Source organism: Parus major, chromosome 1A (assembly GCF_001522545.3).
Source record: "Parus major isolate Abel chromosome 1A, Parus_major1.1, whole genome shotgun sequence".
In the NCBI taxonomy this organism is placed as follows: Eukaryota; Metazoa; Chordata; class Aves; order Passeriformes; family Paridae; genus Parus; species Parus major.
This window is the reverse complement of record NC_031773.1, coordinates 5,373,369-5,387,436: the sequence shown is the minus strand read 5'-3', so window position 1 is coordinate 5,387,436 and position 14,068 is coordinate 5,373,369. Positions and strand designations below refer to the sequence as shown.

Below are 14,068 nucleotides of genomic sequence, written 5' to 3'. Positions count from 1 at the left end.
GGCGGGCGGATAAAGCGGCCGGGCGGTGGCTGAGCCCGGCCCGGCTCCGCCTCGCCCGGGCGGGACCGCCGCCTTTGTCCCGGCGCTCGGGGCAGGGCGTGAGGGAGTCTGCTCTTCTGAAAGGCAGTGGCGGTGCCGTGTGGGCTGAGGGGTTGTGCGGCGCCCAGGGTATTGGAGCTACGAAGCTCGTCAAGGGTCTGGAGAATCTCACTTGTGAGAAAAGAGGGAGATGGGCCTGATCGGGAAGAAGTGACTGAGATGGGATCTCATCAATGTCTATCACTATCTAAAGGGAGTTGTCAGAGGGTGGATCAGGCTCTGCTCGGTAGTGCCTCCCAGTAGGCAAAGGGCAGAAACTGATGCCCAGGAGCTTCCACCTGAACATGAGGAAGAATTCCTGTCCTGTGCAGTGGCCGGGCACTGAAACAGGTTTCCCAGAGAGGATGTGGAGTCTCCCTCACCGGAGATACTCCGGAACTGTCTGGGCAAAATCCTGTGCTTCACCACTGTGGTGCCTTCCGACCTGACGGGTTCTGTGACTGTGTCCCTCCACTGTTTGGGGGACACGGTTCTCCACAGCCACACTGTGAGGGCAGAGAGCTGGGTGCCAGGCTGGGTGCAGTGGGAGAGGGGGCACAGCGACACCTTTGGCTGCCTCAGAGAACCCTGAGGTAAAACCTGCTTTAATCATGCCCAGGAAAGTTGTGGCTGCCCCATCCCTGGAACTGTTCAAGGCTAGGTTGGATGGGGCTCTGAGCAACCTGGTCTAGTTGAAGATGTCTCTGCCTGTTGCAGGGGGTTGAGGCTGGGTGATTCTTAAGACTTCCTTCCAACCCAAATCTTTCTTTGATTTTGTCAGGCATAAATTCTGTTGGATCTGGTGTCTGAGGGGCTTGTCCCTCTGCTAAAATAAAAATGGTGAAGGTAATGGGAAATAGTGAAGGTAAAAGAGAAAATGACTTTCACAACTGCCTAAGTCTTCTTCCTCAGTGGGGAAAAGGTTTACATGCCTTGTTAATCTGTGCCACCCATATACTTAAGAACTCAAAAACAAATATTGCTTATTTGTACTCTTATTTATTACTAATATATTGTCAGAGTCACAGGTATTTATCAGGTGATTGTGTCCTCTCCCTTCTTCATTGTGCAAGGCCATGGCAGCCAGCAAATTAACAGTTTGACTTATATTATGCTGTAAAAATTTCAAGCTGCTCTCAGAAATCATTCTTTTTCACCCATGCTGTGGTGGCTGAAATACTCCTAATGCAAGAAGTACCTCAAAGTGTGGAAGATGGAAACATTTCAGAAAGGTGTGGCCCTACCCAAATAAATGGCGTAACAGAACAGGGAAGGGGGAGCTGTACAATGTGGGTCAGTGAGGGTCAACAAGGTAAGACTATTCCCAGTCTGTAATTTTATTTTTTTTTTCAAGTAGTCTCCAAAGCTACAGGAGTAGTGTCCAGGAGAAAAGCAAATTATTAAGACTCCAGTTATACAACAATTATGTAGTTTTTTGTTATGTTAAAGTCGGTGCCTGATCTGAGATGTTTGGTCATTCTACAGCCAAGAGAGAGAAGGGGACTTTCTACCAGCTTAAGAGGCTGGACAATCACATTGTGATAAAACCGAACTAGTGGTTGTAGCGGTGAAGCCGGACTAGAGTCCTGTGTGTCTCTCTTGACTGGGGGCCCAGTTTAGAGCCTGCTGATGTTAGGCTAAATGAATCCCATCTTTCTCTTTTATTCTTGACTCTGGCAACAACTTGGTACAGGATCATATGCCTGCCCTGTGTAACAACTCTTACACAACAGCAGAGGAGAGGAAAGCTCCTTATTTCATCAAGGAGCAAAGTGGGAGTGGTGTCTCTTGCATATAGCATGGACACCCCAGCTAAGGAGAGCATCTCTGTTCTGTGAACATTAATTCAAGAATATACTTAAAGGCAAGCAGGTACTTTACAGATTTTCAGTGTGGGAACATCAATACACAGAGGGAGAGTGCTTTGAGATTCACCAAGATAGAATGTTAAATAATTTCAATATATTATTTTTACAATGTATTATATGCTAATTCAACCTGCCTGAGCTAAAGTTCTCCTTACTAAGTAGGACGTCATTCTGAGGAAGATTCTACAGCTCCAGGGCTTTATCAGCTCCACAGTGTTATTTTCTTTATTTCTTGATTTACTCTCATCACCTTGTAATATCAGGTGTAGTCTCACATTAAAAATGTGCCCTGTCAACGTTCTTCTACCCCAGGTGAGTCCAAAAGAGTTTTTTGTTCTTTTGATTATCATTTGCATGTTTTTTCCCCTCTTTCCTCATTCTTCAGCATTACTGATTACTAATATTGGCACCAAGTTTATTCTAGGAGACCAACTGTGTGTTGACACATTCTGTCCTGAAGGTGGGGAAATTTATGGAGCACAGTTCCAAGTACACAGCCCATTACTGTGTATTATAGAGAACTTCCCTCCTCTGCTGAGTGAAAACTTGTTATACCAGTTTAAAAATATGTCAGGTATGCATCTCCTTCCTCCAGCATTAATCATTAATTAACATGTGATACTGACATTTCTGGTTGCTACTTAATGTAGCAAAACTGTATTTTATGTGCGTTTCTAATTTCTTCTATCATCCTCCAGTATCAGTGGAGGGTGACACATCCAGCTGCCAGTGTCAGTACACTGGTAATGCTGCCCAAAACAGAGCCACGAGAACAAGCCCATGTTTATAAAACTCCTCTTGCCAATCTGACTCCTTTGCCTAGTGTTACAGGCCAAAATTCACGTTTCTTCTCACAGAATGTGCTTATTGTATTTGCTACTTCAAATAGCTGAGTAGACACACTGAATTAAGCAACTGTGATCAAAGAGGATCTTATTCACCTGTTTTGGACTTTCTTCAAAAACAGTTTTCATTTTGGCTTTTTTCTCTGTATGTGTCCTGGATTTGATAAGAATTGGTAGAACTCAGCAGTCAGAAAGAAAGCATAGACTGATGAGAAGCTATCTGTTATTTACTTGAATTTCAGTAGGCTTAGAAAGCTCCATGGTTAAAGTTCAGAGCCCCTTGTGTGAGGCAAGTGTATGTAACAGGCAACAGATAGAAAAAATAGGGAAATATATATGTACTGAGATAGGAGATAACCATGAAACAGAGTTTAGCCAAAGTGAAGGTCAGGTTACATTTACAGTCATTATAGTTGACTTAGTGTTGTGATAAACATGGTATTATCATGACTTGTTATTTGCATAAGAGTGGCCATAGGAAACCTCCAGACAAGAGCATGGCTTGTTGTACAAAGTACTGTGCCAACAGTAGGTCACTATTATTGTTTACACTCAGTAATCCCACACAAAATGTGTTCCAGAACTGATTCATACAACTTTTCCCCTTGATTGACCACTTCCTTTTTTTGGCAGGGCACTTACAGCCAGAGCCAAAGAAAGGCTTCACAGCACTCCTTGCTTTTCAGTGCCCAGCTGGCAGAATGCATTTCCAAGCAATGAAATAAACTTACAGTAACCAAAACTTGGGGCTTTGCCTATGACTCAATAGCAGTCACATATCCCAGCCTAGATGACACTGCTGCCTCCCTCCTGCCAACTCTGTGGCTTTTGTTTTGTGGTCAGGCAGGTTTGTGTAGTGAAACAGCTTAAAACAAACAAGACAAGATTGAAAGCTCCTTCCCCAAGTTTGCTGATGACACTAAACTGGGTGGTAAGGTGGACATGTGAGAAGAGACAGCAGTCTTGCAGAGACACCTGGAAGGGCTGGAAGAGTGGACTAGCAAGAACTGTATGAGGTTTATTTAACAAGACAAGAGGCAAGGTCCTACACCTGGCACAACATAATCCAAGAACTCATTAGAGGCCAGGCCATACCTGGAGCACTGTGTTTGGTCCTGGTCTATGCAATTCAAGACAGTCAGATTGGAGAGGGTCCAAAGAAGGGCTACCAAGATGATCAAAAGGCTGGAGAGCCCTATGAAGAAAGACAGAACCAGTTAGGTCTTTCCTGCCTGGAGAAGACTTTGGGGAGACCTTATCAGAATATTCCAGCATTTAAAGGGTTGCTACAAAGAGAGTGGGGGCTGTCTCTTCTCAAGGAGCCACATGGAGAAGACAAGTGGCAATGAGTACAAATTGCTCAAGGAGAGGTTTTATCTGTATATAGTCACTCACAGGAACAAAATCCCCAAGGAACCAGGTAGAGCTGGAGATTTTCAATATGTGACTGAACAGGGTGCTACATAATCTTGTCAAGGCTCCCTTCTCCATGAAAGACTGGACTTGATGATATTTTGAGGTCACTTCCAGCTTGGGATGTTCTATGATTCAGTGATTATTTCTGGGAGGTGCTCATATTTTTTTAATGTCTTTTATTTTGCCCAGGTGTTTTTGCATTTGGTTTGGACTGAGTGCTGTGGGACAAAAACTTAAGTTGAGGGAGACAGATCTGAAACCAGATCCACTGCTGTAGGGACAGGAATGTCTTTGAGCTGTAGAGAGCAACTTCCATCCCTCTCCTGGGTGATCAGGGTCCATGTGTGGAGAGTGAGACAAGAGTTCGAACAGTCTGGTTGTTCAGAGACAACAGAGTCTTCTAGATGGGCACTTTCTAACACAAGATTGAGATACCATCACTTACTGTGAGAAACAGTCAAGATAGAATCTGTGGAGAGCAGAGGCAGTCAGTATTTATTTGGTACTCTTTAGGAACACTTTTAGCATTTAGCCCTGTTTATGACTAAGCCAGAAGAATATCTAATTTCCAGGCAATGTTATAAATTGTTATAAATTAATTGAGAAATGGCCCTGTGGCTGCTGTGGTTCTTTGCCTGTACAGAAGCAGAGCTGGAGGCATTGTGAGCTGTATTTATTAACATCTCTTCAGCCTTCCTTCTGCCCTCTGGATATGCAGATTCCCTGCTGCCCCTTCCCTCTTCAGTACTTTATCTCCTCCCCGCACTGCAGTGCTCACTATCCCCATTCCCTTCTGCTCCTCCACTAGCATCCCCACCCCACCCCTGCTTCAGGACCTACCCTTGCTCCCCTGAACTCTCACTAATGCCTCTGTGGTTTCTTACTGCTTCTCTCTCCATGAAGCCATGCCCCTTTTCCTTGTCTGATTTCACAGGCATACTAGTGAGTTGTCTAGGAAGTCAGACCTCATTTCTCTCCTCTCCTTACTTCTGGTGTTAGTGCACCTCACCGGTGAGGCAAGATTTGCAGGTATGAGGAGAAGGCTGCAGAGGAAGAGGAAGTTCCCTAATGAGTTGTGCTGCTTTCAGGCTTTGTCTGCAGTTCACCTGGGGGGAGAGAAAGGGGAGCTGGGGTGTATTTTTGGCACTTTGTATCTCACGTTCATTTAAATTCTAGTTTTGGCTCCTAAATACTCTATTAGATCTAATCATTCATCTTTTCCTTCAGTGCAAATACTTCCCTTATCCTGTGTTTTGTTTAGAGGGGGGTGGGACAGCTTTCTACTGGTGTTGCAGTATCTGGTTAAAAGTGGCCTGATTTTAATAGCTGTTCCTTGGCTTCTGCTATTTAAAACATATGTTTTCTGACATTTAATGATAACTTTGTTCTCCCATACGTCTCAATGAGTAGAAACAACTGGTGATTTTCCAGTGTGAATGTTTTTGAAATTAATGCAACTTATTTTCCTGTGGGGAATGGAGACATATGTCATTGAATTGAATTAAATATTAATCGTATTATTTCCAAAGAAGAGAAGTGCAACTAGAATCAAAGAAATATAGAAAATTATTTATTCCAAGAGAAAATAAAATATATATCCTTGGAAATAAATCTATATCTTTAAATTGCTGTAGGGTTTTGTGGTTTGTGCTTTTTTTTCTCTTTCTTTTATTTACCCTTTGTTTTTCTTTTTTCTTTATTATTTTTTTTTTTTAGTTTCTGGTTTGATTTCTCTTAGAACTGAAAGTTAATTCTTCTAATGGTATTCCATTGGCCTGTGATATGTGCCTGGATGATCTTAATTACAGTTCCCAAGGACAGGGTGTCCTGTGATACAGCAAGCTGTATTTTGCATTTGAGATGTATTTTCTGTTTCAGTAGGACTGAATGGTTTATGGAGGATGAGAGCAGGATGGAGGGGTTCCCTGTAGATCATGTTTGAAGGAGGGACTTGCCATTGTCATTCAGGATATTCTGGAAAGGAATTCTGGTGGGGCTGTGGACTCTGCCCAGGGTCAACTTCAAGTCAGTGGAACAAATCCCAGTAATTTGATTAGGAGCTGAATCAGGCATTTACTAGATCAGGAAAGGGGTTTAGACCTCTGTAGCAGAATGTAGATGGACTTTAGACATTTAAATTTCATCTGAAATCCAAACAGTCTCTGCTTATCAGCCATTGAAACCTGCTTCTGCCTTATCACTTCAGGAGCCCCTCAGTTTTCCATGGAAGTCCAGTGGCTGCATGTGCTGTATGAGGTGAACAGAAAACTTCAGCACAAACTTTACCTTGCCCAACAAAGTGGCTCACACATTTTCCATCCTCAGTGTCCCTCAAGCTCAGAGTGTCCACAGTGTGTTTGGGGACACTCAGGGATATTTACTTGTGAACCTGGGCTCTGTGATTGTACCTCCATAAAAACTGAATTGAGGGATACCATTCATGGTCCAGAAAGTGAAAGCAGAGATAAAAGCTTCTACTAAGGTGCTACAACAAGAAGATGAAAGGAGGAAAGAGGGATGGAAATCCCCACCTCCAGATATTCAAGGACAAATCATATATTTTACATTGCCATTGATGGATAAAATAATTCCCCATCGTGGCAAGCCCCTAATCCCACAGGACAAGGCTATTAGAGGATAATCCTAACCTAAATTACAACCCTGTGTTTGAGCACTGGTTCTCCTAATGCTCCAGGATACAATTACAGAACAAGGCCTGGAAACCACAGCCTCTGTTCTGCCTTATTGCTTAATTGTTTAATGAAGTATTCACTTCATCTAAGTGAGTGCTTTGTAATTTTGTACTTGCATGCAGCTGGCAGAGGCAAAGAACTGGCTTTTTTACAGAATAACTTGTTCTTTTGGTGGAAGAAGGTACCATTAAAAATATCAGGCTTCAATAGTAAATAATTTGAGAGATCTCTCCATAAAAAAGAAATCTCATCCTTGAAAGTGAGGAATGAAAGCACATTTTTTACTACTGGGTTTTTGTCCCCTTTCCTCCTTGATGCTGTGCAAAGACAGATGGAAGAGGCAGTGGGACAACCAGTACCAGATCTTGCACTAACAGGTCTGTTCTGAGGTCAGGACACTGCTACCATGTGCATCTTTCAAACTAGTGTGGGAGAGGCCTTCCTAAATTAAGAAGAAGTAATGAAATAAGCCTTATATCAAGATTAAAGTAATACTCAGGCCCTTAAATAAGCGCAAAGTCACTATATATAAGAGCAAATAACATGAAAAAAAATAATCTAAAAAGTTCTATGGATTTCAAGTCTCCCTGTTCTACCCTTGAAAATATTCCTGTGCTCAGAACAATATGTCAGGCTCCAGCTCCTGAGTAGTTCCCTAATGAAGGCCAAGTGCCCTTGAACATCCGTTCTCTACCTGAGCTGAGGGTAGGCAGCTCTGTGCCTCCCATCATTTTGGGTGTTTTGATCTTTTGAAGCTTTTCTTCCTCTTTAAAACTATAGAAGGAGCTTAGACAATTAGCTCTGGGCTTGGATATCATTTTTGGCTGGAGACCTGACCTGCAGACACAGGATATCAAGAGATTTGTAACAGGGAAGTGAGAGAGAATGACCCTGGGAACAAGAGAAAATAATTTGAACGTTGAAGGCTTTTTTGAGTTCCAGCCATGCAGGGTCCCTTGAAAATGCTAAATACCAAAGAAGCATTGGAGTCTGAAATACCAAGTTTTTCTTCAATAGCTATGAAAGTATTTTATGAATAACATCGGCACAGTCAGAAGAGGTGAGGTCACCTGTGCATTAATCCCTTACTCTCTTGCCAGCCCGACCTATTGTGAGGTACTGCCTATGGATTCTTTCCTAGTTCTCGCAGGGAAGGGTGCTGCTTCACTGGGAGCACATTGCTAGAGGGGCACAGTAATCAGAGGGGTGGTTCACAGTGGGTTCACTTGGTGTTTTCCATGCAGACTCTGCTGTAGGTGCTGTTCTTGTCGAGTCCATGGAATGCAGATGATGAGAAGGAAACCATCACACAGTTGCATTTGAGGTACCAACGAACAGAACAGTATAGGGCACCTAAATGTGTATAGTAGAGGCAAATGTATGTAATTAAAAGGGTTCTTGGCCCCCTAAAGTGACAAATGGATTACTTGTAACTGTTATGTTCATTTGAAAGCAAGTACAGGGCAAACATTTTGTTTGTCAGGATACTTTGTAACTTGTTTTCATGCACCTACCATTTTCAACATCATTTAACAAGTCATTATAGACTTTTTAATAAATTATAGTCATTAACCTTGCCTAGGGTAACTGAGGGCAAAACTTTAATTCAGGAAGCGAAGAGTCTGTCCTCTAGGCCTGTGCTTGAGATCACAAGATCAGAAGAGTGTCAGAGCCAACATCAATTCAAGGACAATTCAACAGGAACACACCTGGCTCACAGCCATCTGTTGTACCTTTGCAGTGCTGCTGGTTCCTGCTCATGCCAGTGCACAGAGACCTCTCAGACTGCTGTTACCCACTCCAAGCTGCCTCTGTGACCTGCTCTTGCAGCTGGAAGTGCTAAAGCCTGATAAGACCCTGGTTCCTTTGCCTTTAAGGACATACCTGGCAGGTTCTCTATAGGGAGTTTCCTGCAGAGGCAGGAATCTGACTCATGGCTGCTGGAGACACCTCCTGGAAGAGCTGTCATGGAATAGCCACAGGCAGTTGTGATTCAGTCCCAAGCAGTCTCATTAGCACCTGATTTCTTAATGGCATCCCGTATACACTTATATTACCAGCTATTTTTGTATCCTCCATGCAACCAACCACTGCCTTAACAGGAACTCTCTGTCCACATGAAAGAGTGTTTTGGTTTGGGTTTTTTTAAAATATGTATATGGAAATGATTGCATAAACTTTCTTTTAAACATTTTAAAATTTGTTTGCAATTAAGAAGAAAAAACCCCTTTGTTTAAAACAGATATTCTGTATGTTTTTTCCTAGAACCACCACTTTAACTTTGTTGAAGAAAAGATTCAAAACAGGCTGCAAAAGTATTTACTTAGCACATTTTTGGCTTAAAATACTGGTCTTGCCAGGTCTGTTGTTACTGCTACTTATCACTCTGAGGTAACATTTGCTTTTTGTTCCAAAATTTCAGTTGTTTGCTTTTAGGGATGTTACTGGTGGCTCAATATCTATGGCTACAGATGGCCATAGTGTGAAACGGCTCCTGCCTGAACCAGCTTCTCCCAGTCAGGGAAAGCTCAAGGAGGAAAACAAAGCCAAGAGCCCAAGTCACCCCTGTCCTGGCTCTGTGGGAGCACACCTGCACAGCAGGGCTGAGGCTGTCTGGTGGAAAAGGTGTTGAATCACGTCTGACTGGTCTGAGTGGAGCCTTTGTAGTGAAAACTGGCAAAGCAGTTAAATTACATCTTCCACTCAGTCCACTGGTGAGAGTTGTCCAGAAGCTGCTGGGCACAAAGCTGGCATAACCTGTACCCCATTGCCATGGGCTCCTGCAGGTTTGGCCTGGGCTGGACCCCACTTGCCACCTTATCGGTGTTCTTGTTGACATGGCTGGGTTCACTGCATTCCAGAGCTGGTCGTTTAATGTTGTTTGTTTGAATTCCTCTGCTGCTCTGGCACAGCCCATGGTTCTTTTGGTGTTTGAAGTTGTAGATTTCCCTAACTTTGGTGGCTTTGAACAGTGAATGTGCTCCCCATCCTACTTCTACCGTATGGGAATCTGTGGAGAATTGGCTGATAATCAGAGTTCCCTGAAATTCCAGTTATTAAAAGTATCATGATAGGTGGTCATGTTCTCTTTTCATGAAGCCAGGAGTAAAACTGAGGCCCAGACAGACACCTGGCATTTGTATATGTTCATATTTACAACAGTGTAATGATTACCTTCACACTTGCAGAGTGCTCACCTAGCCTGAGGGATGGAAGGACTCAGTAGGATATCTGCATTACAATTGGAATATTGTTCCTGCTGGGAGAGGACATGAGAGAATATTTTTATTTTTCAACAGCTCCTGCTGTGCCTTGGCATTTACAGTCCATCTGGACTAACACCTTCAGCAGTTTTTTCTCTGCCCAGCAGACTCTGGGCCAGCAGTGACAAGAACATTAATTCATCACCAAGCTGTGAGTAGCACAGTTGATTAATTCTTATCATTCATTGCTTTTAGTGTGTCACACAGAACTTTAAGACTTCCTTTACAGCTGGGGAAACTGAGTCACAGAGAGAAGAGATGGTGCCACTTAGTTCACCTGTTAAGGTGGAAGAAGAAGCACTGAGATTCTGGCTGGCTGAGCTTGGGCTGGGAGGTTCATCCTCTGGATCCTATTCCTGAAAGCTTGAGGCACGGAGGTATGATTCTCACACTTCACTCACCTCTTCTACCTGGCTTGCTGACACAAGGAAGGTCTTTTTTCCATCCAAAACCTTTTACTAATCTATACAGACCCATTTGGATCTAAAATTAAGACTCCCCAGGAAAGCCAGAACAGACAGTCTTTCCCAAACTGTGCCCAGCTGAGTGGTCCAGCTGCCCAGACACAGCTGTACTGCTCACAGCTGTATTCCTTAAAGCAGAACAGGGTCTCCTCTTGCTTCCAAAAATTCCCTGGAATTTTTTACCGAGTTGTCTTGTCTTGAATCAGATTGCAACTGGTCCTCCAGTGTAATCAGTGAGGATGCAAAAGTGGGCAGGAAAAGTGGGAGAAGGAAGCTTAGACCCCTGACTTGCAAGGCTCCCGGGGGTATTTTCTCACACGTGCTGTTCGCAATAAACCAGGGGCTCATTCCCTGGGAGCAGTCCAGTAGAAGAACAAGGCTGGCAGCACCGGCCTGGCGCAGGTCCCGGGAGCCGCTCCAAGCTGTGAGCTGCCATTGCCCTCTGCCGACAGTTTGGTGTACGGAGCCTTCACTGCAAGGTGAGTGTTTTCTGTTCCACGGCAAAAAAGGAGCTCTGGGGATCTGCAGAAAACGGAAGGATCCTCCCTTAGACAGTGATTTTTTGGGGTTTATTGCTTGATTTTTTTAATATCCTTTCTCACTGTCATAACTTAGATGCTACACATCAGTCAGTCAGCCAATCAATCAATCAATCAATCCATCCCATATCCATCATCCCTGCAGCAAGGCCAAGTCCAGTGTAAGCTGTTGTGCAAGGCATGGAGCATACAGGGAGTGAGAGCCAAATTTTCCCTGTAGAGGTTGTGTTGTACAGGGACAACTCAGATAAAACATAGTGAAAAAAACCAGTGTTTAGCCCCATTTTACCTGTAAGTCACTGAGCTACTGAAAGGTCTACCTGAGCATACAAAAAGACAGCTCTGGTTCCCTGCTGGAAGTCAGGTTAATTCAGAGCAGAAATAAACCAAAAGTCTTGATTGCAAGGAGAATGGATCACACCGTTGACATCTTCTTTTTTTTTGCTTTTCAATTTTTTTTCATCATGAGGTTACATAACTCCTTAGCTCACCCAAAGCTATAATTCAAACGTTGTTTGGGGTAAAGCAGGCAGAAGCAATGACCTGTGATAAACAGAAGGATGGACTGGACAGTCACATTTCTTTTCTGCCTCTGTCGCTTTGTCCAAGGTCATATGGAGTTTTGTGAGAAAGCCAGGAAGTGAATCAGAGTTTTTTGGTTTGGTTTTGTTTTGTCTGTTGTTGTTTGTTTGTTTGTTTTGTCCAGGGATTTAGTGGTTTTTTCCTTTTTTTTATGTTTCAGAATTATCTAACAAATTACACATAGAAATATATTTAAATATTATACTGAATGGGTCAGAAAGGTCTAGGACATTTAACAGGTGGGTCTTTTGCCTATGAACTGCCACTGGGCTCTCTACCCACTTTTCCTATGGTAAATTCACTGTTTGTGTTTGTTATGAGTGTTGAATTAATTGGTGTTGCATTTTGACCATCCAGTACCTCATAAAGATTTTAGGCTGTCAATGGAAATATGCTTGGGCTGCTTGCACTGAATAAAGGCTCATGTGGAAAAAGACTAAAAGCTTACAGGAACATCCACAGGCAGCAAAGAAAAAGGACTTTTATCTTTGACAACTTCCATTTACTGTGATGAGTCCCTACTAAGTGTTTTTTCATAGGCTCTATAAAAGGATAAAGTCTTCTATCTTGCTGCAAGATAAATGTTATTCCCCATTTCAAGCTTCAAAGGTTTCTGATTTCAGTGATTCAGACCAGTTTCCAAGCCCATTTGTGGGGAGGAGATATCAAATCTAAATTCCCGAACTTTAGTGCTGTCACTTTATTAAATAGATTATAGCATTCATTATAGCAAGTGTAAAAATAAGTAATAGTATCGATAATTAATAATAGTCTCAGGCTCATGAATAAGGGGCTGATCATCCTTGCATGGTTCCAATGAAAAAGGAGTAAATTAGGCCAGTTTTCCAGACCTCTGCATGGGTGCTCTGGAGAGCACCTCAGTGTTTCTCCTGTTGGGCCCTCTTTCAGAAAGCCAGATTCTCTCATCATTACTCTGCTCTTCCATCTTTTATGTCTCAGATTTGTGGTCCCATGTGAGAATGAGTACTTTAGTCATGTAAGAATCTCAGCATTCATTAAAACAAAATTAACCCCCAAGGAGGGAGAGAAAAAAACAGATAAAAGTTCTGACTTCACACTGAAGTCTCAAAACCAAACCAACAAATAAAAAAATAAAAAGTGTATTAGTGAGGTCATGAAAGAGAAGGGAGATTAACTCAGGATTATTAATCATGTCTATATTTATACAATATCCTAACCTTCAGAATGGGGATTATTTTTATAGTATTAACTCCCTTAAACAACAGATGATAAAGTTTTATTGGCATGAAGGGTGTATTTCATTAAACAGGTACAAGAAACAAAATATTCAGATCTAGACTGAAGACCACATTAGGAGAATGACTTCATGCATTCATTTCCTTTTTCTTTTCCCCTGTGTTCCATATATGATTTACTAATTCTTTATTGTTTCTTTCCAGAAGCATCACTCACTGTCTGCACTGAGAATGATTTTGGGCCAGGAAGTGAAGAAGACCAAAGCAGGTATATATATCACTTTATCCTTGATGCTGACAGGGCAGAGTGGACAGGGAAAACATCACTCATCTTTCCAAACATGATTTCATCCACTGTAATTGTTTATAGGAGGACAGGTCTGGAATAAAACCTGAGTGCCACTTTGGAAGACCTCACACCTTCTTTGTCATCAGCAGCTGAGGCAGCCTGAATGTCAACACTCCCTTATTGCAGGGAATGTGTCCTTAGAAACTCCTTCAGGAAGCAGGGCTGCTTCTGCTCCTCAGACATGGCCCATTACATCAGAGCTCCTGATGGGGCTCTAACGAGCCGAGTGACAGACTCAGACACTGCCCTCCATACCTGTGCTGCATTTCTGCGAGGGGATGTTCCCCCAGCAGGATGGGTGGATGAGAGTGGGACCTAAATCTGTGTTAAATCCAACAGGTTCATCTGTACTGCCATGAAAGTGAGGTTAAAGAGTTGGTGGGAAAGTTTATTTTTAGTCAAGGTCAACAGCATTACAAGTCTTGGTTTTCGCAGGCTGAAAACACCATCCTGCCTCTAGGAGGGAAAATTAAAGTCTCTCATATTACGTAGCTTATGAACCAACATTAATCATGAATCAAACCCATTACAGTAGTATAAATTCCATTAATTATTTTATCATCTAGTTCTGTTTTAATTTCTTTGTCTATAACATCCATAATCAAAAAAATACACAATAGCCCTAAGATGTTTCCACTATCATGACTCCAGAATACAAATATTTAAAATAAGTGTTAATGCCTTAAAACTCATAGCATGAAAATTACCACAGTTGGGCACATCAAAGTTGAACAAATTCTTTCCTCCTTTCCAA

General features: G+C 42.6%; 1 long non-coding RNA gene across 1 annotated transcript; it reads left to right on the top strand.

The window, feature by feature from the left end:
• Window positions 1–78: 78 nt before the first annotated feature.
• LOC107204368 lies at window positions 79–13,425 on the top strand. Its single transcript, XR_004497478.1, has 4 exons — window positions 79–8,224; window positions 9,166–10,540; window positions 13,170–13,233; window positions 13,336–13,425. It is a non-coding gene; the product is annotated as an uncharacterized LOC107204368 (long non-coding RNA).
• Window positions 13,426–14,068: the final 643 nt, after the last annotated feature.